This window comes from Ursus americanus, chromosome 10 (assembly GCF_024610735.1).
Source record: "Ursus americanus isolate L20-20 chromosome 10, mUrsAme1.1.p, whole genome shotgun sequence".
Lineage (NCBI taxonomy): Eukaryota > Metazoa > Chordata > Mammalia > Carnivora > Ursidae > Ursus > Ursus americanus.
This window is the reverse complement of record NC_142136.1, coordinates 66489109-66515137: the sequence shown is the minus strand read 5'-3', so window position 1 is coordinate 66515137 and position 26029 is coordinate 66489109. Positions and strand designations below refer to the sequence as shown.

At 42.9% G+C, this 26029-nt stretch overlaps 1 pseudogene; it reads left to right on the top strand.

The window, feature by feature from the left end:
* The first annotated feature begins 18340 nt into the window (after nucleotides 1-18340).
* On the top strand, nucleotides 18341-18885 carry LOC123791768 (ADP-ribosylation factor-like protein 1 pseudogene; annotated as a pseudogene).
* The last annotated feature ends 7144 nt before the right edge of the window (nucleotides 18886-26029 follow it).

Sequence of the window (26029 nt, the reverse complement as noted above, 5' to 3'; positions counted from 1 at the left end):
TTCTTTGCTGCATAATTGGTAAAGAACTTGGTGATACGTCTGATTGCAGGGGAATAAAACTATGTAGAAACGTAAAACTGTTCATAGAACATAAAAAAAAAAAAAAGAAAGAAAATCAGCTTCATCAACTCTCCCAAAAACAAGCTGGGCAAAACCATTCAGACCTCTTTCTTTTCTTTTCTTTCATGCAAAGAATGTATTTTCAAATGAATTTTTTCCCTTTTCATCCTCTGTGGACACAGGATATACAGCAGCAGGGGAGAACGAGAAAACTCTGCTGAGAGCTGGTTCTGTTGAACAGATTAAATTCAAATTTGCTTTGAAAAAGGAAGCGCTTGCGATGTTTTATTCAGGCCCGGCAATGGCAGCGTCATCAGAGTAGAAGCCCGCCTTACGGAAAGAATTTTGCATTTTGTAATTAGAAACTCCTAAATAAAGCTTTGAAACAGAATCTGATTTGTCTATGGGGAGCTTTTTTGTTTGTTTGTTTTAATTTATTCGTATATTTGTCGATTCATTCAGCAATCACGGGCTGCCGCCATCTGTGCCAGACAGAGGGAAAGGGAGGAGACAGGAGGATGCCTTCAAGGACGCTCTGATCTCCGGGATCCGCAGCGCCTGCGTCCTGGGCTCCATCACAGCCCGGGTGACATTTTATAGAAACTACTGATTCAACCAACACTTGTTGAGTATTTCCTCTGTGTGGAGCACAGGGCTCTGGAGTCTGGGCCTACCACCTGGGGCTGTTGGGAGGAATATTCTGGTCCTTGTGGGTAAATATTGCAGGCCTGGGGGCCTAGGAGGTCTTTCGCAGATGTGTGAGGCTTGGCTGGCTTAATGCCCACTGGGAAACTGTGGCTGGGAAGAGGCTGAGAATGAGCCTATGCTGAGGGGCTTCCGTACACGAGATGTGGAGAAGGATGAAGCTTTCACCATCTTCAGGCAGCTGTGATCCTGTGGGTCTCCTGCAGTCATGCTTTCTGACCTTGTGGTCTCCTTAGCTTTCTTAGGTTTTTCTTTTTGGCTTATGCCACTTTGTGACTTCCTCCCTCCCTCCTTCCCTCTGCTTTCCTTCCTTCCTTCCTTCCTTCCTTCCTTCCTTCCTTCCTTCCTTCCTTCCTTCCTTCCTCCCTCCCTTCTTTCCTTCCTTCCTTCCTTCCATCCTTCCTTCCTTCCTCCCTCCCTCCCTCCCTCCCTCCCTTCCTTCCTTCCTTCCTCCCTCCCTCCCTTCCTTCCTTCCTTCCTCCCTCCCTCCCTTCCTTCCTTCCTTCCTTCCTTCCTTCCTCCCTCCCTCCCTCCCTTCCTTCCTTCCTCCTTTCCTTCCTTCCTTCCTTCCTTCCTTCCTTCCTTCCTTCCTTCCTCTCTTCCTCCCTTCCTTCCTTCCTCCCTTTCTTTCTCCCTTTCTCCATTCCTTCCTTCCTTCCTTCCTTCCTTCCTTCCTTCCTTCCTCCCTTTCTTTCTCCCTTTCTCCATTCCTTCCTTCCTTCCTTCCTTCCTTCCTTCCTTCCTTCCTTCCTCCCTTTCTTTCTCCCTTTCTCCCTTCTTTCCTTCCTTCCTTCCTTCCTTCCTTCCTTCCTTCCTTCCTTCCTTCCTCCCTCCCTCCCTCCCTCCCTCCCTTCTTCCCTTCTTTCCTTCCTCCCTCCCTCCCTCCCTCCCTCCCTCCCTCCCTCCCTCCCTCCCTCCCTTCTTCCCTTCTTTCCTTCCTCCTTTCCTTCCTTCCTCCCTCCCTCCCTTCCTCCCTTCCTTCCTTCCTTCCTTCTTCCCTTCCTCCCTTCCTCCCTCCCGGTGTCTCTCATGGTCATTCTATACATCCTGCTGCCATGAAATCCCAGCAATATTTGACTCCACCAACTTTATTCAAGGGACTATAAGAGGGGCTATTAGGGGACAGGCTGCTGCCCAGGAGGACCCATAGGGGCCCTGAATCATTGGCCTCTAGGACTTAGGGCAGGGGACCAGGCTCAGCCCCTTCAGAGTGGGCTCACTGGAGAATGGGGCTCATGGTGCTCGTGTTAGGGCTCCGAGAATCCAGATACACACCCCCACATTGCTGTGTACATCTACACGTCATCGTTTTCAGGGGAGTTTTGATATTCTGAGTTATGGAACAAACGTGCTGATTCTTTTGATGAGAAGCACAGAACCCAGGTTGAGTGACTGGGATATTTGAAGTGAAAGAAATGAGGAGTTATTAATTCTTGGGGGGTGGGGGGTGGGGAATACAACTTAGCATTTTCTTAGCACTCATTTAGATATTTCAATTATTCAGGATCACAGATCAAAGGAATGATATATATTCTTCATTTAAGAAAATTTTTAGTGAAGAAAGGACCTTGTTTATTGCCTCCCAAAGAGTGAACCCCTGAATGTAATATTTGCCCTCCACAAGGGCCATATCATCCCTCTGGGTCTGCCAATTCCATATGGGCAAGACCATGTCTACTTTTGTCTCCGTAAATCCCTAAGCCTGGTATGATGCCTGGTGCCCTACAGTGCTCAACACACATCTATTAATGTAAAATAATTAGGTGTGTGAGGTCATTGTGAAATACTGCATAGCCCAAGTTCTCTAAATAGGATTCTTGACCAAATGACAAACTCAAAAACTCTAAAAGGGTATAGACGACAAACCAGAGCGTGGTGTTAAGGAATAGTTCTACCAATGGGATTTTAAGCCATTGATAGGAGTTCCAGTAACATTCCATTTTTAGGTAATAATTGTTTGAGGAACTCAGAACTAACAGGATGACACCTACACTTCTACAGGAAAATTCATGGCGGGGCCCAAGGCTGGTCGTTACTGTGATGGTCAAAACATTCACTGTGAAGTGGGTTCAGTCTTTGGACGGGGAGAGGAATCGTTTATAGGGGAGACATGAGAAAAAAAAAACAAAACCCTGACTTCAGCCTACCAAGAATAATTTTCTAGTTTTAGCATCAGCAAGTTCAATGACCATACCCAAGCCATTTGAGTAATCCCTGGATATATGCAGCCTAATAAGTGAACTCAGCAGGTTTGGTTTACTGAGACTTGAATCATTATGTAGCCTGTATAATCAGTGGCATTTGGTTTAAATCAGATCAAAATATTCATGAAGGGCAAAGAAGTTGATTGAGTGGCTTACCTAAGATATACATTCTAGAGATGAGAAAAAAATTTAATTAAGCCTAAAAGAAATTCAGATATGTCCAAAAAAAATTTTTTTAAAGGGATACAAATGGAAAATAAACTCAGAATTGTATCTGCCAAAGAATTACTAGATTCCATTGATAAACTATTGGTAAGAGCTGACCAGTATTTTGTTCTTGGATGGATTTTTTCCCACCTACTAGAAAACATTTTTCATGATATTACGTTATTAATAGAAGGTTCCAAATCATAACTATCCAATAGTTGCTTCCTGTGTTAAAGGTAATGACTTCATATAGCAGAAAAGTTTGTTTTAGGGAGCTAACAGAGTGTGTCTGTAAACAGGCAGCTGAATTGGACACAACTGAAAGATTTGGTTCTCAAATTTGCTATGGCTCATTAAGATAGTATCTGGAGCAGAGGGACAATTACTTCTTGGATTTGGGAACTTGCATAGTTGTATAAACAAGCCGTAGAGAGAAGGAACGACCAATTTTTCCCTTGCATCTATTTAACAGTGCATGTATGCATATGGCTGTGGTCTCCGGTGCCAGTGAACTGGAACACAAAAATATTATTTCTAAATATTGCCAATATCCTTAATGGAGCTACTTACAAAATGAAACTTACAAAATAATACGAGATGAGGTAGTTTGTTATTCTATTGTTTTAACTTTTTTTTGTTCAGTGTCAATCTCCAGCAGTTTCCTTTTTTTTTTTTTTTTTGCTAATTATTGTTGAAATGCATAATATTCACAGACAAAAGGAAATGTGTCTAGGGCATCTTTGTGTAAGGGTACAGCTCTGGATGGCCAAACCTGGGCACAGAATCTTTTTTTTTTCAATTTTTAAAAAATGTTTTATTTATTTATTTGTCAGAAAGAGAGAGAAAGAGAGAGAGACAGGCAGAGGGAGAACAGGCTCCCCACTGAGCAGGGAGCCCTATGCAGGGCTCGATCCCAGGACTGTGGGATCATGACCTGAGCCGAAGGCTGACGCTCAACCGACTGAGCCACCCAGGAGTCTCCTGGGCACAGGATCTTGAGTGACATGGTCATGACCTTGTCCCAATCTCTTCTCCTTATGAAGCAGGAAGGTCTTCTAATTTTCTGAGGACCACAAGAGAACTAGCTAAGGATGACTAAAATCATGCTATAGATTAGAATGAACACTCTACCCAGTTTACTTTACCAATAACTCATGTTTGGTCATAGGAAGTGGGATCCCTCAATGGGGGGCCATACAGAGTCCAATTTATAATTAAAAAAAAATTTATTTTGAGGTGAAGCTGCCAGCAGTTTCTCTTATGGTCAAGAATAGGTAGGGGTCACTTGGAGCATGAATTTTTTGTGTGTGTGGTAAAATATATGTAACATAAAAGTTATCATTTAGGGGCGCCTGGGTGGCACAGCGGTTAAGCGTCTGCCTTCGGCTCAGGGCGTGATCCCGGCGTTATGGGATCGAACCCCACATCGGGCTCCTCCGCTATGAGCCTGCTTCTTCCTCTCCCACTCCCCCTGCTTGTGTTCCCTCTCTCGCTGGCTGTCTCTATCTCTGTGTAAAAAAAAAAAAAAAAAAAAAAAAGTTATCATTTAAATTCTTTTTAAATGTAGAGTTTGGTGGCACTAAGTACATTCATAATGTTTTGCAACCAATCTATTTCCAGAACTTTTTCATTATCTCCAACTGAGACTCTGTCCCCATTAAACACTAACCCCCAATCCCCTCCTCCAGTCCCTGGCAACCACCCTTCTGCCTTCTGTCCCTATGAACTTGACCACTGTAGGCAGCCCATGTAAGTAGAATCATGCCCTATTCATCCTTCTGTTTCTGGCTTATTTCAGTTAGCATAACATCCTCAGGGTCCATCCACGTTGTAGCCCATGTCGGAATTTTCCTCCTTTTTTGAGGCTGAATAATAATCCACTGTATGGATAGACTACTTTTGTAATGGATTCATCCGTCAATGGACACTTGTGTGGATTCTACCTCTTATCTATTGAGAATCATGCTGTTATGAACGTGGGGGTACAAATATCTCTTCAAGACCCTGCTTTCAATTATTTTGGATATGTACCCAGAAGTGGAATTGATGGGTCAGATAGTAGTTCTATTTTTAATGTTTTGAGGAACCTCCATACTGTTTTTCACAGTGGCTATACTGTTTTACATTTGGAGTACATCTTTCTTGATGGGACCTCTTTTTGATTTACAAACGTAAGGCAAGCAGGTACTCTGCTCTGAAGAGAAGGTGTTACTAAGCTTTTTAGTTGAACTTAGCGGTGTCTTTTCCATTGGTGTTCAGGGTAGGGAGAAAGAGGTGCCATATTGGCATAAGGAGGCCCGGGACCATATTCGTATAAAGGGGTCTATATCTCAATCCCTTTACTATTGGTGTTACTCGCTGTGTTTTCGCAAATGGATTCTGTCCTGGAGAGAAAAGAGAACACCATGGCATTTCTTGTGCTCTGCACTATTAAAACTCTTCGGCTGTAAGACCTCAGGGAGTTACTGCAAAATTTCCTGCCCACCGTCCTGTGGGCTCTGGTATAAAAGACCTATCAGGACACAAAACTAACATTATTTTCTTGATAAAAAATATTATGACAACATTAGTTCCATATTAATGGAAGAAATGCTTTGCCACTCAGTGGAGCCGGGCTTTGTGTATGAAAAATAACACAAGGAATTGAGCTGCATTTTGAGTCCTATTAAAAAAAAGATGAGTCTCCCATTTCATTTGTCTGAATGAGACCTAAAGCTGTGAAAAAAGCATTGGGGAAGAGATTTCTGTTCATATTTAGGTTCTTCTTTTAAAATTGAACCATTTTATCTCCTTTAAATGAAGATTCTCATCCCCCAACCCCTCCTTCCGCAAAGCACACCAGAGTCTCATAAAATAGTTTTTCTGCATGAGTGATTCATTTCTTTATACAACTTTTTTTGGGAATTGTCGTTTTGCACCTATGAAACAAAAGAAAATTTGATTCATAAGATTAAATATACATTCTTGCCCACTTTAATTATAATGATTAAATATACTGAGCTTTATCTCAACAACGAACTTAGAGAATAAAAAGTACGTTTGTCCAGATGTGCGGCAAGCTTGTGAGAGCACATTTCACTGGCCCCGAACCTCGCGGGATGGAGCCTTCCATGCTCCGGGCCCCTTTGTCCATGCACCGCATCCGTGAGCCATCGCGGGTGTGTGGGAGGGCAATGATACATGACTCCGGAACCAGGACCCAGGGAATGTCAAGAGGCTCTAGGCTTGAGCTATTTAAGTGGCACAAATAAAAAACATTAGATGTGTTCTTGGTAATTTCATTGTACTCAGATGAATAAGAAAATGCTTCTTTTCAACATGTCTGAGTAAATGAAATGATTAAGAAAAAAGAATGTGTCCCATATGTGTTCAAAAACAGAGGAAGCTGGTAGTTAAATTTAGGGTGCTATATGTAAGAATAACACTTAAAATAGTTTTTAATTAATCTAATTACTTCTCATCGTTGAGGATCCCTATATAGTTTTTCCATTTTCTAGATTCCTGTGATGGTTAATTGTATGTGTTACTTGGAGGGTATTTGGGAATGAGATTAACATTTGCATTGGTGAACCCTGAGTACAGCAGCTTGTCCTCTGTATTGTGGGTGGGCCTCGTCCAATCAGTTGAAGGTCTGAGTAGACCAGAAAGACTAATCTCCTGAGCAAGGGGGAATTCTCTACTGCCTTTAAACTTTACTTGCACCATCAGCTCCCTTGGGTCTTCAGTCTGCTGGCCCACACTGCAGATTTTGAACTTGCCATTCTCCATAATTGCATGAGCCAATTCCTTATAATCTCTCTCTCTTTCTCTCTCTCTCTATTTCTCACTGTTTTTCTCAGGTCTATCTACCTATTTCCTATTGGCTCTGTCTCTGTAGAGAACTCTGACTAATACAATTTTTTTCTTATATTTACATTTCCTTCTCCCCTGAATTCGTACATTTTTGTAAGGTGAACTCATACCAGCGTTTTATGCTTTTTTTCTTTTAGTGGGAAATTAAGATAATCTCTTCTATAAAACTATAAAAAATAGATGTAAGAGTATATAGGCATAAAAAGATAGGAATATGTCAGCCAGGGTTCTAGCAAGAAATAGAATTCCACTCAAAAAAATTTAACCGAAAAGTACCTACTTACTGATGTGCAGCCAGAGTTAAGGAAACTGACGAGGCCTGGGGAGGCCCTCAGGGGACTAGCGTTAGCAGGAAGTGGTTACCTCCCAACAGCCCTAAGGCGCAAGGAAGAGAAACCCTGTTTCCAGAGCCCAGGAGTCCTGGAGGGGTCACTGGCAGGGGCTGTAATAAGAGGAGGAAGCCGCAGTCAGACTATGACTAGAAAGGAACGGTGGGAGAAATACCCCGATCTTTCTCTCATCCACTCCTCTGATCCCCTGCCAGTGCTCTTGTTAAACCCATGCAGATGTCAAGGGCCAGGAGCTGGGAGCCGCAGTCGGGAGAGGCTAGCCTCCTGCAGCATACAACAGGGTAGGGACAATAGACCTAGGGAGGCAAACAGAATAGCTAGCGTACCTTGAACAAATCCCAAAGGTTTGGGGGCACCTGGGTGGCTCAGCCAGTTAACCGTCTGCCTTCCGCTCAGGTCATGATCCCAGGTCCTGGGATGGAGGCCCACATCAGTCTCCCTGCTCAGTGGGGAGTCTGCTTCTCCCTCTGCCTCTCCCCCTGCTCATGCTTTCTTCCTCTCTCTCTCTCTCTCTCTCTCTCATAAATAAATAAAATCTTAAGAAAGAAATCCGAAAGGTTTTGCTAAGGACTACGGAATAATCACCCTTCACCACCAGTAGAGCTTCCGGCTCTGCTGACCGCGTGGGTACAGAGCCTGGAGCACACACCGCAGTGCCCGCTGAGATTGGCCCTATCACCTGCTCCACTGCCACCTGCGAGCATCGCTAACCCCACGCAGAGTGGACAGATGTCCACCACCCTCGCTCAGAGTGGTTGTGGCCTGCCTTCCGCCCCTGTGGGCTGCTCAGGGCACCAGAGACACTTTTCTCCATCTCCTCTGAGGATCCCAGCCTGGCTCCGGCCAGCTCCCACAGCCCTGAGAGCCGAGTGGTACCTCTTGTGACGATCACAGGGGATGTGGCCACTTGGAATCTTTTAATCTGTCATTTTACTGCAAGTTGGTGCCCTGGATAGCCATGCGGGAATAAGACCTTCTGAAATGATTTTGAAGGACACAAAAATGGATTAAAAAAAAATCCATCAACTTTTTCTAAAGATTTTGGGGAGAATGCATGTATGTAAAATTCCACATCTTCCATTCCAAACAATAAGCCTGGCTTTATTGTTATATTGGCAAAAGAATCTCCCAGTTCAGACATGCAGTGTTTTAAAAGGATTTATATCAGAATTACCTACTAGGTCTGCAACTAGATCATCAGGAATCCTAATTGTAAGAGAATAGAGCAGATAAAATAGGGCCAAGGAGAAGAAATGGTATTACCTGAGCCTATGAGAGCTGGGGTCACCTGGATGAGGTGCCTTGGAGGAGAAACATCCTGGGAATGCAGGGTCAGCACTGAGCACAGCAGAGGCCCTCCCCACCTCGCCCTAGTCCCGCCCGGCTGGGTTGTCCACTCTCTCTTGAAGAAAGCCCCACCCAGAACTGCCCACTAGCTTATTTTTTCTGGAAAGTTGCCCTTTTATAGAGGCTTTAATATGACCTCACTCACTGGATATAAGGGGAAAATTTGTAAACCATGAAAAGAACTTTCTGGAACAGCCATGAGTGATAAGACTGGATAGAACAGGCACGGGGCCTGTTGGCAGAGGTGGAGAGGAGCTCGAGGAGTTCAAAAGTTGAGCCCAATCCTGAGGTTCCAAGCATTTAACTGGAAACAAAGCAAGCAGTTGGCGAGCACAAGCGAGGGAAAAGTAGGGAGATGCTGACCACTTACAACGATGTCCCAGGATCCGGAATCCTACTGTCCATCCATTCCTTCAGGTAAAAGCATCTTATTTGAAAAAGCAGACACTCTTGTTTCAGTGGCAAGAGGGTGGCTGATACACTTAGGTTGCCAACACTGCCTTACGAATTAATAGTTGAGATCCTTTTCCGTGAAAGGGGAGGTTGGAAACGATGGAGTTACATTTCCTATTCTTCCCAATAGTATTTCCTAATGTCAGCGCAAGATTCCAGAGGCTCCAATCAGCTGGCCAGAATTTTCTTTTCAGTGTAGGACTTCACATGCACAGCAGAGGGAAAGTAGCCCAAGAAGTCATGAACAAAAATTTACATGAAAGAAACGCTGAATGTATCTCTTCAGTCCCCATAGTTACCACCAATCACACAAGTCTTGGTCAGCTTGGGTTGCTAGAACAGGATACCATAGGCGGGGTGGCTAAAACAACAGACGTTTATTTCCCACAGTTCTGGGGGCTGGAAAGCCCGATATCAAGGTGCCTGCAGGCTCTGTTCCTGGCAAGAGCCTGCTTCCTGGCTTGCAAACCCAGACTTCTTGCTGGGTCCTCACGTGGCGGGAGGAAAGAGAGCTCTGGTGTCTCTTCCTCTTCTTATAAGGACACTAGTCCCACCATGGGGCCCAACCCTCACGACCTTATCTAATTACCCCCCAAGAGCCCCATCCTCAAATTCCATCATATTGGGGATTATGAATTTTAGGGAGTCACATACCTTCGGTCCTTAACGGCATGGTACCAATAACCTACCGTAAAGATGTTTGCAGAAATACTGCTAGGAAAATTGCCGAAATGTTAGCTTTTTGACTCCAGCGTGACTCCAATCCGTCGTTCTGGTTTTGTAGATAGTTGGTCTTACACATATGGTGGTTAAATGTATTGCATCCTTCCCCACTTGCAAGGGAAATATGTGGTCCTCACAGCTCAGCAACAGATGGCCAAAGTTTACAAAACCACTAAGAAAACATACCCAATGTATTAAAACAAAGTTCACTGCTAACGTTGGACCATCTCTTTCATGTTTTGATTCATAAAGTAACAGTGCTCTAATCTGGGAAAAGAAACACACTGGACATCATTTAAAAAGTGACAACACCCCATTTAGCTGTTCTGAGCAATTTCTTTTTTTGGATTAAAAGGCACAAAGTAGGATACTTCTGAGGGGAATGGTTACATGTGGCAACCTTAAGGAGAACACTACTGATGTGAGCGGGGCCCCACAGCATTTGCTGTGATGGAAACGCGATCATCTTCCTCCTTTTGTGGCTAAAACTTTGCTAGGCAATATGGTATTAATGAAAAATATGGAAAAGAATTAGGAAATAATTATTGTTTACATGAAAGCTATTCAACTACTTATGCGAGAAAATCTCTCACTTCAATATGACCTCATTCTCCAAATACAAAAGGAACGGATACACTTAAATATCCGCTGACCATGTATGTGTTAAGTATAGATTATCGCTCTCATAGTTAATCAGATTATCTCAGGAATTGTAAAAATGGGAAATCTAGGTAGAAAATACCTTCCTGACATCACAACCAATTCATTTGCTTAATTATGTTTAATCGATTGAAATACGTTTTTGAAAAAACAAATTAAAAAAAAAAAAACTTTCTTCTGCGCACAAACCCATCCAAGTCTGCAGTAAGATGCTTTGAGAAGTGGCTCTGGGTGCGATACTCTGCCCGGTGTCACAGAGGCACACACATGTGTCTGTTATGCCGTCCCACCCGCGGCAGTGACTGTGGGTGTTCTGATGGTGATGGGGCGGGTGGGGGGCAAGGGCGCTGAGCCAGGTCAGTGTCGTGACCGGGAGGCAAGGATAGGTTGTGTTTCTAGGAATTGAACTGTGACAACACTTACCAGGGGGATTTAAAATGAGGAAAGTGTCACATTACCTGTGAGCATTTTTTTTTTCTTAATGTGAAAACCACTCTCAATACCTGGAATAAGGAAGTAAGGGGTCACGGGTAACCCGAAAGTGGAGAATCGCGGAGAGAAATGCAATGGAACTGAGAGGCTGAAATTATGCCACAGGTCGTACACTCTTTCTTGCAAGCGTGAAGACGCTATGAATTCTGTGCCATAGCTAACCCTCACATCCCTGAAGCCCATGCATGCGTCCAAACAATGGACTGTGTGTATCTCCCCTTTTTTCTCTTGTCTTTTAATAATTTTACTAAATAACAGAATCATCTTTGCTGATAAAGAATTCACCGTGACCTCAATATTCCATCACTTGAATGTATCCTAAAGCAGTTATGCGAGGTAGGTCATATGGGATGATTTCATTTGAGAAACATAAATTTGAATGAAATACAGCGATGATGACAGTAACATGCATTGAATGCCGAACACCCTCCAGACTGTTCTAAGTATGTCACTTATAGGAATTAATTTAACTGAAGAGACAGAAGAAGCAACGCAGAACATATAATTTTTATTGTTGGCAAAGTAATTCTTTTTAAAATTTGGAATTACTAAATATAATAAGGTGAAAATAAAACATTTGTGGGTCCCCTGGACCAGGGTGACACAAAAGGGTGTGATATCTGTAATCTTTAAATCTGACAAGGGACTAATACCTAGAGTATACAAGAAACTTGTGCCTATTGACAACCACGAAATACTCCAACAGAAAAAATGCGCAAAATACAGAAAGGGCGTTTTGCAGAAGAGGAAACTCTCTGAGCTACTAAACACACGGAGAGATGTTCAAACACTATAAATAAGAGAAAGGCAAATAAAATAATGAAGCATCACTTTGTGCCCATTAGCCAGGAAGTCACTGGAGCTGCATGACACCCACTGTGGACAAGAGTGTGAGGTTAGGGGCCCCTTTGCCCTGCTGGGGGACAAGCAGACTGGGGCAGCCATCCGGCCTACTCAGTGTAACTAAACATGGGGATGCCTTAGGGCCCAGCCATTCCCTACTTGAGTCACCTCTGGAAATTCTCATTACAGGCCATTAAGGGACACATCTAAGGGTATTGGTGGCAGGTTGTAGGGGCATCTGATGTCCTTCATGGAGAGCGGATGGTAAAAGGCAAAGGTAAACACTGATGGAAGATTGTGCCACAGTGAGAAGCAACAGATTCAATTTTCGTGTAGGAGCATGGATAAATCTTAAGAATATAACACTGAGTGAAAAAGTAAGAAACAGAATGAGATATGCAACATAACTCTATTTATACAAATTGAGATAGATCTTAAAACGACCAAATTCTTAGAAGAAAACATAAGGGTAAAAAAACACAAGGGAAAAACTTCATGACATCAGCTTTAGAAAGAATTTCTTGGCTATGATGTCAAAGCACAGGCAATGAAATAAAAAATAAATAAATAAATTAGACTTTACCCAAATTAAGAGTTTTTTTTTAAAAAGATTTTATTTATTTATTCGACAGATAGAGACAGCCAGCGAGAGAGGGAACACAAGCAGGGGGAGTGGGAGAGGAAGAAGCAGGCTCACAGCGGAGGAGCCTGATGCGGGGCTCGATCCCATAACGCCAGGATCACACCCTGAGCCGAAGGCAGACGCTTAACCACTGTGCCACCCAGGCGCCCCAAGAGTTTTTGTTCATAAAGACAGAATAGAATGGTGGTTGCCAGGGTTTGGAGGGAGATAGTGCTTAGTGGGGACACGGTTTCTGTGTGAGATGATGAAAAGGTTCCGGAAGTGAATGGTGGTCACAGCCACACGACAACGTGATTTCACTTACTACCATTTAACTGTACACTTAAATGTGGTTAAAATGGTAAATTTTATGTTATGTACATTCAACCACATTTACCAAAATAAAACATAAATGTAAAAAGACAAAAAGGAAGAAAAGCTATGTGATTCTGATAGTTGTAGAGTTGGAGTGCAATCCTTTTTTTAAAAAGGAGAAGGGAGATGATGCTTATGTTTTCACTTGTGTGAAACAGAGCAACGTGTAATAATTCAGTGCTCAATATCATGCAAATTTTAAAATTCATTAATTTGTTCCAAAAGTTTTTGAGAGAAAAGATATATCTGTACAAAACAACAAATACACATTTCAAGATATTTGTAAAACACACCAGCCTCTGCTAAGGGGAGGGGAGCAGGCTGGCTGTGGGATAAAAGGGAATAAACAAGTAAATGGAGCAGGAAAAGGGAAATACTTGTCATCTCTCAACTCAATTCCATTTAATAACCATTTATTAAGGCTTTACTTTTTCCAGACACTGTGCTTGTATTTGCGCTTTCTGATGGTATCTGAGCCTAAATATGATTTACATACATGAGATAATGAGACTTTCTATTAATTTTTGTTAGAATTGCATGGGCCCCAATAACAGAGAGAAAATGAAAAATTTATCACTGGAGAAAAGTGTCTTCTAAGATACTTGATCTGGCTTACATGGTATGATAAACTAGCATATAATCAACAGCATGCTATCTTCAATGTAGCTTTTATCTCACGTGAGGCCATTAAACCATGAAAAGCCAAGAAATATAATTAAAAATAAGTCATAACATAAAATAATGTGATAGACTTGGAGAAGATTAAATGTTATTTAAATTATTTGTATATTAATCTCTTATGAAAAATAGGAGCTTAGAGGTATATTTAGATATTTCTAAGTCAAGTTACTACAAACTTATCACGTCCTAATAAAACTAGTCCTTAGTAATCCCCAGTCATTCATTAATTCAACAAATATTTATGAAACTCCTGTCGTGTGCCGGATCCTGGGCCTCAATAACCATTTTACACCATGCCTTTCAAATTTATATTGCCACCCCAGGCTTCTCTGAATTCCAAACCCACAGCACAGCCTTTACATTTCTGCTTGAGTGTGTCAAGAATACCTCAAACCCAGAACAACCAAGTACTGTGATTCATCCCCACAACTGTCTTCCTCTCAGAGAATGGCTCCACTTGATTGGCAGAGGCCAGACACTAAGTGATCATCCTTGACGTTTCTCTCTCTCTGTCCCCTGTCTTATCCAGTGACTTCACCAAGTCCTGTTGGTTTTAACACTTAAATATTTCTCAGGTCCATTCACTTTCTTCCATCTTTGGTCACCATCAGTCCAAAGTACTATTACTATCTCATTTCTTGGCAGGACTCCTGGCCTCCAACATGTATGCCCAGCCCTCCACCTCACTCTACACCAGAGCCAAATCTGGTCATGTCATTTCCTATCCCTCCTCTGCTCTTAAAAAGCTGTATTTCTTTAGTTGAAGAATAAAATGTCCAAGGTAGCCAGTGATGTGTTGATGATATTGCTTCTTCCTGTCTCTATCCTCATCTCATCCCATCCTCTCCCTCATTCTCTTTGCCCTTCCACACTGGCCTTTAAGTTCCTTGAGCATGCCATGTTTCCTCTACCACAGGATCTTTGCACATGCTATTCTCATAGAATTGGAATGCTCTTTGTCTCCCTCTTTCCTACCCTGTCTCTTCTCTTTTGCATAGTTCATCCATTTATTCACCAATATTTATTGAAGACCTACCACATGCCAGGTGCTGATTTAGGGTGTTGGAGACTTGGTGATGAAGTAAACTCCCTGCCCTACTGAAGATTTCATTTTCATGAGTTGAATTTGGACTCTGGTAGACTAATTCTGACTTAGCTCCATGTTCCTTCTTCAGAAAAGTCTGATCAAAATAGATCAGATCTCCCTGTTACAAGTTCTGGAAACCCTATGCACTCCTTCCTAGTACTTATCGCAGCTTGTAATTATGCATTTATTTGAGGGTTTATCTGAATAATGTCTGACTCACCCATTAGTCTGTAAGATTTCTTTAGGTTTGGGATATGCCTGTTTTTTGTCATCATAGTATGCTCGGGGCCTCATCACAGTGCTGAGTGCACAGAAAATCTTTGATCTAGTAAATATTGATTGAATAAAATGCGGTAGAAAATGATCACTGCCCTAAAGTTAGTCCAGTGAGAAGGTGGATGAATGAACAAATAATACAGCAGAGGAATAATGCTAATTCAGAAGTACATCCAAAAGCTGGAGGGACACATACAGTCCCTCATTTTATTATTTGTTTTTTAAATGGGGAAGACAAGCAAATTTATATGCTGAAGGGTAATAGCCAATGGAGAGAGAAAAATTATAAGGAAGGAAAGGGCCTGATGAAGGGGCAGCTTCCCTGGAGACAGGGGAGCATGGGGTCCAGAGCTCCATGGAGGGACAGACATGGATCTTGGCAATGGTTGGGGAGCTCTGTCTGATGGTTTCAGTTTCCTTGTGGAGTCCAAGGCTAGACCAGCTCTGGCTAGGGCAAAGCCACTTGCCACGTGTGGTCACTAAGCCCTTTAAACATGGCCAGTCTAAATGCAAAAGACATATCAGATTTTGGACTTAGTACAAAAACTAATGCAATATAGCTCACTAATCATTTTCTATTAATTACTTGTTGAAATGATAATACAGTCAATTCTCATCATTCGTAGCAATGATGTTCCGCAAAATTGCTGTGAACGTGAACACTGAATTAGCAAATAGTGAGCCATGGGCCTGGGGAAATACAGGATTGGGTTCCTGAGAGCGTCTGGTCACATTTTCACCCATAGATCAATACATATCTTTGTTTTATGTGCCCTTGCTGGATTCACACATCACTCTGTGTGTTTCTGTCTAAAGATAACCTTATTTAATATAGATTGTCCCATTAACATCGAACGCACAGCCGGGAGCACTGTTAACTCACACCTGCAGGAAGCTTATCCAACACGTATGATCTCCCTAAGGCACACCCGAGCCTTCTTGCTCTCAGAGCACTGGATAGCACTTTAGCACGATGCTTGGGAGCTGTTTTAAACAACAAAATCATGAACAAAAAGCACAAAAGTGCAAAAAATGTAGCATTAACTTGAACACAAAAAGGACACTTGTTTATTTTTGACAGCTGAAACAGGAAGGCAGAGTACTGCCTTGTCTGACCTCAGCTGGGAATGTGGATGAACATTTTTTTTCATGAATTCTATTATCATTCTAGAAACCAAATTGCCCCCTTGTGCCTTTGATGCTTCAGTCAGTTCCTGCTCATTAATGCACATAACACTATTAATTTTTCCATAGCAATACTCTATATTCTCTTTGTAACATGGTCTGGTGTCTTATTAAATTTCTGGCCAGCTGTCTCTGTTCAGCAGAAGTCTTCATTAGGCTGCCTGGGACAACTCTAGGAGCTTTCCCTATGAGGTTTCGGCCAAGTCCAAAGCTATTGGTGCACATGAATGGCTTACAATTTTTTTTCCCCCTGAAATGAACTTCCTTGCCTTTGTGAATCTTGAGTCTCATCAGGCAAACATGCCAACCAGGAGTCAGTTTTGCTCCAAGCTCTTCACGCTTTATGAACTAAATCAATGGTGGGATCCCCGCAGATGCTGGTACCTCCCAGAACGGGTCTGAGATGTCCGGCAGGGTTTTATGCTGATTGACCCTGCAATTCTAACGCCAATGCATTCCCTGCATGCTTTTTCCTTGCTGTTCTCTGATTTCTGCTGGGGTTACTCGCAACAGCAGCCCCCTCGCTATCTTCCAGACTTGATGCAGATGTTTTTAATCAACATTTTTTCTGATTATAGAAACTAATAATCTAGAAAATTTGGAAAATATAAAAAGAACACAGAAAAATAATTAAGGAATTTTAATACTTATATCCTTGCCACACAGAGGGAGCTGGTCTTAACATTTTCCTGGTGGGCACTATTAGCCCTTCATGTGGCTTCACCAGCCGCGGACCGTGTCCGGGGCACAGCAGGAGGAGAACATGCTGGTGCTGGTTAGTGTCTGCACCTGAGAGTCAAGTACGAGCCCATGTGGGGGTCCCTTCTGGAGGAACTTTTAAAGGGGAGTCCCATTCGTGCATGTGCAGATGGGAGCAAGAACAGAAACTCTGGCATATAAACACTATGAGACAGCATTTGTGTTTGCGGGCTGGTGACGTCTTAGATGCTCCAATTATGTGTTTCTTCTTCCCATTTCTCTACTCAAATTGGGATATAGTCTATGTATACTATTTTGTATTCTGCTCTTTTTCACTTAATAGTGTGATTTCCTCATGCTATTAAGTACCCCCCCTTTTTTAAAGGCTTAAGCTTATAAAGCAAGTATAGGGAGAAAAAGGGAGACCATCGCTGCCAGCAACCTCTCCAGACATAAATACTCTGCATCACCAATATTTAGGATGTGGGGAAGAGGAGAAAGCATGGCTTTCTGTTTATTTGAAAGTAATTGACGTTCATAGTCAGTGAATCTGTAGTTATTGAGTTTTGACTTTTGCTAGGGAAGCAAAAAAGGTAAGAACAGATTTTGTGTTAAGAAACTTCAAATCTAGTTTGGGATACAAGATTTGAACTTATAAAAAATTAAATCCTACAAAAGTGAACTAATATTAAATAGTAGCATTAACATTTCACAGAAAAGCTGATGCTAATACATGGTACAGATTTTAATGAGTCATAACGTAATCATTGCTGGGAAGAACCTTTGGAATCACGTCACCCAAGCTCTCATTTGTACCACTGAGCGGGCACACAACATACTTGACAGTTGTTTGTTTCTCTGTCTCCTCCTCTATCCATGACCCACCCCTGGCCCTCAGCCCCTTGGGGATAAGGGCTGGGCTTGAGCCATTGCCGTAAGTCAAGGCTGCTTCACACAGAGGAAGAACTCATTTTAAGCACTCAATAAAGTTTGTGGAAATAAAATTGAATTGACTGTGTCAGGTACACCTCTGTACCCCCCAGTGCTTTGTAATAATATGTGATCAATGAACGAAGACGGAACAAACAGACAATGACAGGTGCTTTGGGAAAGAGGGAAGAGCATGAGCTCTCATGTTCAAAACATGATCCATCACGTATTGATTGCACTGTCTTGGGAAAATTAGTGAATGATTCTGAGTCTTTCTAGTCAGTGCATAAATCCAACTGGTATATATTTCTAGCCTTATTATACAGCCTGATTTCTAAACCCATTTTAAAACACTACGTTTTCTAAGGTCGCTGATTCCAATGCATAGTCGCCTTGGCCAGTTGCCCCCACCAGGAGTCCCACTTGGAAGCTGCTGGTAGACCTGGCTTCCAAGGGAGCCGCTTTGGAGCTGAAGCCGGAGCCAGAGGCCAAGGTGAGCGGAGGTGGCAGGGCCAAGGCTCAAATAGGAGTCACTGCCGAGGCCGGAGCCTGTCTCTGACCACCAACAAGGGTGGACAGGTGGTTCATCATGGGTGGCTTTTTCTCAAGTATTTTTTTCCAGTCTTGTTTGGAACCCAGGAAATGGAGATTTTAATTTTGGGACAGGATGGCACGGGAAAAACTATAATTTTGTCCAGATTGTAGGTTGGACAAGTGGTCACTACTATTTCTACTACTGGATTTCACGTTGGGACAGTAACATACAAGAACCTTGAATCCCAAGTCTGGGATTGAGGAGGACGGACAAGTATCACGCCCTACTGGAGACGTTATTATTCAAACACAGATGCAGTCATTTCTGTAGTAGGCAGTCGTGTCCGAGACCAAGTTGGCATTCCCAAATCAGAGTTAGCTGCCATGTTGGAGGAAGAAGAGCTGAGAAAAGCCATTTTGGTGGTGTTTGCAAATAAGCATGGCATGGGGCAGGCCATGACTGACTCAGAGATGGCAAATTCAATTGGGTTACCTGCACTGAAGGACTGAGAACGGCAAATATTCAAAACTTCAGCAACCAAAGACCCTGACCACGATGAGACAATGAAATGGTTAGATGGAACATTAAAGAACAGATAGTAACCCGGTCGCACTGCCCCTCTGAAATGAAGACCACATCACATATCCCTTTGTAAATAGTTAAGAGTGCTTCAAGCTACTAAATATTAAAACTGTGATTGTTGGCATATACTAAACTGACTGCAGTCTGTATAATAAATATAAAAAGTAAGTATTCGGTTGAAAGGGTAACTCACCATGATTGAACTAACTGAACGTCTGTTTTGTGTAATGTAAAATCCTTCCTTGCTTTCTTGTGCTAAGTATATATTCTATTTATATGGAATTCTTATTCAAATAGAGTCCCATTAAAGACTGTACTCTTGCTGAAGGAAAAAACCCTCCTATTTTTGAATTAGTGGGTGCAGCTTGTTTGTATAGACACTAATAAATACCTTAATTCAAAAAAAGAAATTAAAACACTACCTTTTATCTTCTCTTTGGTTTGATTTCATTATTTCATTATTAATCCAATTTATATCATCAGTAAAGTCCTATGATATTTTGAAGATGCTTTGAACTTGGGTGAGCATGAGAATAGAGGTCACAATAATGGAATAGGGATGCCAGGAGAATAACTGATTTTGGAGGAAGGTCATGACTTGCACCTGTCGTAGTTAGCCTGGGCTGCTACAACAACAGACTGGCTTCCAACCAGAAAAGTGTCCTAAACAAACCCATCCCATTCTTTTATCATCCGTTAGTTTTTATACCTCTCTCCTCTCTAGCAGTGCATATTATGTCGATTCATACTTACTTGTGTTTTTTTTAAAATATTTTATTTATTTATTTGTCAGAGAGAGAAAGAGAGCACAAGCAGGGGGAGCTGCAGCCAGAGGGAGAAGCAGGCTTTCCGCTGGGCAAGGAGCCTGATGCGGGGCTCGATCCCAGGAGCTTGGGGTCATGACCTGAGCTGAAGGCAGATGCTTAGCTGACTGAGCCACCCAGGCATCCCCATACTTGCTTGTATTTTCTAAATGTCTTGGTAAGGGCATATTTGCTTCCTTAATCAGAAGGTAAGTACTGTGCTTTTTCTTATTTTTGAGGACAGGCTGGAGCAACATAAGGGACCCCTTGCTGGATGAGTGTGGGAAGTTGTCCCCAGCATGGCCCTCTCATCAGTAGGTAATGGAAGGAGGAAAGACCCATCATGGTTCTTGGTCAAGCTTTCTGAGGGAGGCTTTGGCAGCTGAAGGGGGAGGTCAGCTGATATAAGAGGTTCTACTCCCTGCCCTTGGACAATGTGAGGAAAGGCTATACCTGACAATGGGACCAAGAACAATGTGACCTACTAGCTGCTGTAGGCAAAGGGCTGGGAGGGTTTGCTCAGAGCAATGCCCTGATACTTCCCTCCAGTATTCCATTTGGAGGAGGAATTCTACATCAAGTTTCTCAAGGAATCTTTCATTTTCAGGAGGTTCTGGAAAATAAATCTAAGAAGCTATTGGACTCCCCCCACTGCCATTTTATACTCTTTGAGCAGAACTTTCCCAAAAGAAAGGGCTTAGAATGCCCACTCTCCAGAATCTTCTTGGAATTGTGGGTTCACTTGAGCCTGGGGTGGACCACCATGGTGGATCCTGAAGCTGCTCTGGAGTCCGAGGGGCTGTTCGGGGACCCCCAACAGCCTAACGGGCAGCTCCCCAACCCCTGGGCCCAGCATGAACGCTGCTGGCGTCATGGGTCCCAACCAGGATAATGCTCAATAGTTCACTCAATGCCTTAAAACTCCCTTCCAAGTGCTGCGCTGACTTCTCATAAGAAAACCTGAAGTCCTAGAGAGACAACACCCGGGTGCAGAACGAAATCGAGTACATGGTTCTATCAGCAGTTCACACTGCTGCACTTCTAGCTTATAACGTGCCATCCTCTTGATTCCATCAGGGCTTTCTTACCTAATGATTTCATACTGCTCAGTGATAATATCTTCATGTCGTAGGTACTGCCTTAAAAGCTGGTGTATCATAAGTAGTGATGTCCGTCCACTTGCAGAAGAATGGTGAGACTTTCAGAGACATAGGCCAGGGAACTTTGATTAGGCTGACACTGACATTTGTTCTGCTTTCCCACCTCATTCATCCCACAAATATTTAGGTTCCATTACCTACTGCTGGGAGGGCCAAGCTGGAGACAATTTCCCATACTCATCAAGCAAGGGGTCCCTTACGTTGCTCTAGCCTGTCCTCAAAAATAAGAAAAAGCACGATAACTTACCATCTGATTAAGGAAGTAAGATATGCCCTTACCAAGACATTTAGAAAATACAAGCAAGTATGGGGATGCCTGGGTGGCTCAGTCAGCTAAGCGTCTGCCTTCAGCTCAGGTCATGATCCCAGGGTCCTGGGATTGAGTCCTGCATAGGGCCGCTTGCCCAGAGGAGAATCTGCTTCTCCCACTGGCTGCTGCTCCCCCCTGCTTATACTCTTTCTTTCCCTGCCAGGCACCAGATGGAGACAAGGCATCAGCCACGAGCATCTCAAAGTCCCCACTCTCATGGGACCTATATGCTGGCAAGAGGAGATAGACAGTATACAAAGAAACAAATGCCTTTGTGCTGTGATGTCAGGTATGACACATCATAAAGAAAATCTGGAAGTGGTGTGATGAGGGTTGCTACTTGAGAGTGCATTGTCAGCGGCGGGGTGGGGGGATTTTTTCTGATGGCAGTTAAATAAAGACTTGAGTGTAGTGAGGAAACAATTTGTGCAGATACATAGGGATAAGCATTCTGAGCAGAGGGATCAGCAAATGTAAATGACCGACCGGAGTCAAGGGCATGCCTGGTCTGTTTAAGGCAGAGTTGGGAGTTCCAAATAAGGTGACGGAAGAATAGCAGGAGGTGGGGGTCTAGATCCCAACGGACCTTGTAAGTTGCATCAAGGATTCAGAATTTCTCTGGGTATAATGGGAAGCCACTGGGGGATACTGATCAGGAAATGATTAACTTGACATTTTAAAAGCATCAGTCTGGCTGCTGCTTGAGGAATCAGGGAGCAAGACTGGAAACAGAGAGAAGCTGATTGCAGTGATCCAGGATATAGATCATGTCATCTGGGATGAGGGTGACAGTGGTCAATATGATGAGCACCAGTCCGATTTAGGATAATTTGTGAACCTAGAGTCCACTGGGATTTGCTGATGGATTGGATTCGGGTTGCCAGAGGGAGAAAATCAAGAGGTATTGATATAAATCAAAGTCATTGGTAATCTTCCAATTCTTGTGTTGAGTGGTAGGTTTGTGGATTCATTAGATTAGTCTGTGTTACATCTTGCACATATAATTCGTATTTTTTTCGATGAGTCAAATGTTATATTTAAAAACATTTTAAATTTAATAAAGAGAATGGAAAAAAAAAGAACTGGAGACAGTGAATGCTGATCATTCTTTCAAGGAGAATTGCTGCTAAGAGAGTGGTCTTGGGGAGGCATGGAGGGGGATGTGGTGTCACTCGGATATAGCACCCCGAGTTTCTATGTCCATGTGTGGATAGAAATGATCCCCCAGTCAACAGGGGAAGAATGATGATGGAGGGGAGAGAAGGGGAACTTCAAGAATGGAGTTCCTTGTTATCAGGAGGGAATAGGGTGAGAATCCACTGACAAGACGAGGCTGACCCTGGCCATTTATGCACTGGGATAAGACAGAAGGCGGAGTATAAGCACAGATGCGTGTGGGATGGTAGATTTGTCGTGCAAGGTTGTGAAATTTATTTTCCAATCCCTTCTGTCCTCTCAGTGACAAAAGAAGCAAGGTCAGCAGCCAAGAAGGGAAATGGGGGAGGAAGTGTTAAAGTTTGAGGAAAGGGGAGAAGCTCTGAATTAGGAAGTGGGAGAGAAAAGACATAGGAAATGTGCAGAGTGGCTGGGCTGGCCTCAAGGCCCATGTGTGGTTTGTGGGAATAAATTTTGAGATAATCTGCCTGGAGGTTTTTTTTTTTCCCCCAACCTTCTCCAGCTGGTCAGAGGTGGCAAAGGAGTAGGTAGAGAGTTGAATTTCACCAGAACTTTTTTTTTTTTTTTGTGGGCTACTACTTTGAGGGAAGAAGAGTAGGGCCACTGAGAAAGAAGGCAAGGGCGTGATTATAATGGTGGGCAAAGGAATCTCAGCTCTAGGAGGAGGAGAGTGAGGTTGTGGACAGGGTTGGGATGATGGATGTAGGCCTAGGGGATTCCCGGTCCTGGTAGAGCCATAGAATTGTTGCCAGGCAAGTACTGGTGGGAGTAAGGCCAAAAGGTGGCAGAGGTTGGTTAGAGAGAAGGACACCTAAAAGTGAGATGTGAGAGGTGGTGAAGTAACTGATAACAACAAAGTCTAGGGTATGACATGGATGTCTATGGAAAAAGCAGGTTGGAGACCAGGAGCATTGGGGAGCAGTGAATTTAGAGGCCAGAGTGTTAGAGAGAGAGAGTCCGTGGGCATAATGGAATCACCTTAAGGGTGATGAAAGTGGCAGTAGAGAGAAGAGTCAGGTGCTGAGGTCTTCAGTGAATGAGGAAGAGCTTGTTTGGAGCTCATATGGTTTCAAAGGAGGACCCGCAGTTTCCACAGTCTGATGGTTGCTGGGAGGATGGAGAAACCATTATCTGGAGGAGGCATGAGAAGCAAGGAGGCTCCTGCCCGACTCTGCTTTCCCATAGTGCTCCTTGTTGGTTTTCTTTTCATTGCTCTGTTCAAGTGCCTGCTTACACATTTTGCAATTAAGATTTGAGATATGTGGGGCGCCTGGGTGGCTCAGTTGTTAAACCTCTGCCTTCGACTCAGGGCATGATCCCAGAGTCCTGGGATCGAGCCCCACATCAGGCTCCTCCACTGGGAGCCTGCTTCTTCTCTCCCACTCCCCCTGCCTGTGTTCCCTCTCTTGTTGGCTGTCTCTCTCTGTCAAATAAATAAATAAAATCTTTTAAAAAAATATTTGAGATATGTTCATTCTTTAAAACTTAACTGCCTTTTGGGGAATTGACTAAATGAATCATTTTTGAGTAAAGGTGTCCATGACCAGGGCTGGGCATAGAGAGGGTCATTAGGCTGCTCAGGAGAACTTTCCATTGGAGTCTGGAGTGTGGCTGGCTGAGAAGGTGCTTCTCTGATCACACTTGGAGTGGTAGATGGGGCCACATGGAGCCAGGGCTTCAAAGCCAAGGGAAAGACCTCTGTCAGGAAGGTCCTTAAAAGCTTTCTAAGCAGTTTCAAAATAAGACTTTGAAAGAATAACTGGCAGCCCACGGAATAGGAGAAGATATTTGCAAATGACACTACAGATAAAAGACTGGTATCCAAGGGGCGCCTGGGTGGCTCAGTCGTTAAGCGTCTGCCTTCAGCTCAGGGCGTGATCCTGGTGTTCTGGGATCGAGTCCCATGTCAGGCTCCTCTGCTGGGAGTCTGCTTCTTCCTCTCCCACTCCCCCTGCTTGTGTTCCCTCTCTCGCTGGCTGTCTCTCTCTCTGTCAAATAAATAAATAAAATCTTAAAAAAAAAAAGACTGGTATCCAAGATCTATAAAGAACTTCTCAAGCTCAGTACACAAGAAAAAAACAATCAAATCAAAAAATGGGCAGAAGATATGAACACTTTTCCAATGAAGACATACAAATGGCTAACAGACACATGAAAAAATGTTCAAAATCATTAGCCATCAGGGAAATTCAAATCAAAAACACATTGAGATACCACCTTACGCCAGTTAGAATGGCAAAAATTGACAAGGCAGGAAACAACAAATGTTGGGGAGGATGTGGAGAAAGGAGATCCCTCCTACATTGTTGGTGGGAATGCAAGTTGGTACAGCCACTTTGGAAAACAGTGTGGAGGTCCCTTAAAAAGTTAAAAATTGAGCTACCCTATGATCCAGCCATTGCACTACTGGGTATTTACCCCAAAGATACAGACGTAGTGAAGAGAAGGGCCATATGCACCTCAATGTTCATAGCAGCAATGTCCGCAATAGCTAAATTGTGGAAGGAGCCAAGATGCCCTTCAACAGATGACTGGATTAAGAAGTTGTGGTCCATATATACAATGGAATATTACTCAGCCATCAAAAAGAATGATGTCACAACATTTGCATCAACATGGACAGGACTGGAGGAGATAATACTAAGTGAAATAAGTCAAGCAGAGAAAGGCAATTATCATATGGTTTCACTCATTTATGGAACATAAGAAATAGGAAGATCAGTAGGAGAAGAAAAGGAAGAATGAAGGGGGGGTAAACAGAAGGGGGAATGAACCATGAGAGACTATGGACTCTGGGAAACAAACTCATGGCTTCAGAGGAGAGGGGGGTGAGGGATTGGGATAGGCCAGTGATAGGTATTAAGGAGGGCACATATTGCATTGTGCACTGGGTGTTATATGCAAACAATGAATCATGGAACACTGCATCAAAAACTAAGGATATACTGTATGGTGACTAACATAACATAATAAAAAATTATTATAAAAAATTTTAAAAAAAAGAATAACTGGCAGAGATTGGAGTGGGAGAGACTGAAGACAGGAAAGCCAGCTGGGAGGCTTTGGTAGTAGTTATAGAACCTGAATGGGAGGGGGAAGATGTGGAAAGAAGGAAGGAGGGTTGAGGGTCCATTTCTGGGGTCTCTATTCTGTTCCACTGATCTATGTGTCTGTTTTTGTGCCAGTACCATGATGTCTTGGTGATCACAGCTTTGTAATATAGCTTGAAATCAGGCAACATGATATCCCCAGCTTTGTTTTTCCTTTTCAACATCTCCTTGGCGATTTGGGATCTTTTCTGGTTCCATACACATTTAGGATGGTTTGTTCCAGCTCTTTGAAAAATGCCATTGGTATTTTGAAACACGACATCAAAAACTAATGAAGTACAGTATGGTGACTAACATAACAAGATAAAAAAAAAAGAAAGAAAGAAGGAGGGAAGGAAAGGGCAAATACAGGAGATATTTTGAGAAAAGAACCGACATGATCTGTCTGATTATTAAATATTGGAGATGAGGAAAAAGAAGAATGAGAGATGACTCCAAGGCTATAAGCCTGGAAATGAGAGAATATTGTCACTACTGGAAGAAACAAAACAATGAGCAGGCAGGCTTGATTTGGAAGCAAAATAATTGTTTCATTTTTGAAAAAAATTATTTTTACTTCCTAAAGCAACACACAGTCGTTGTGTCTTTGTATTATTAAATAT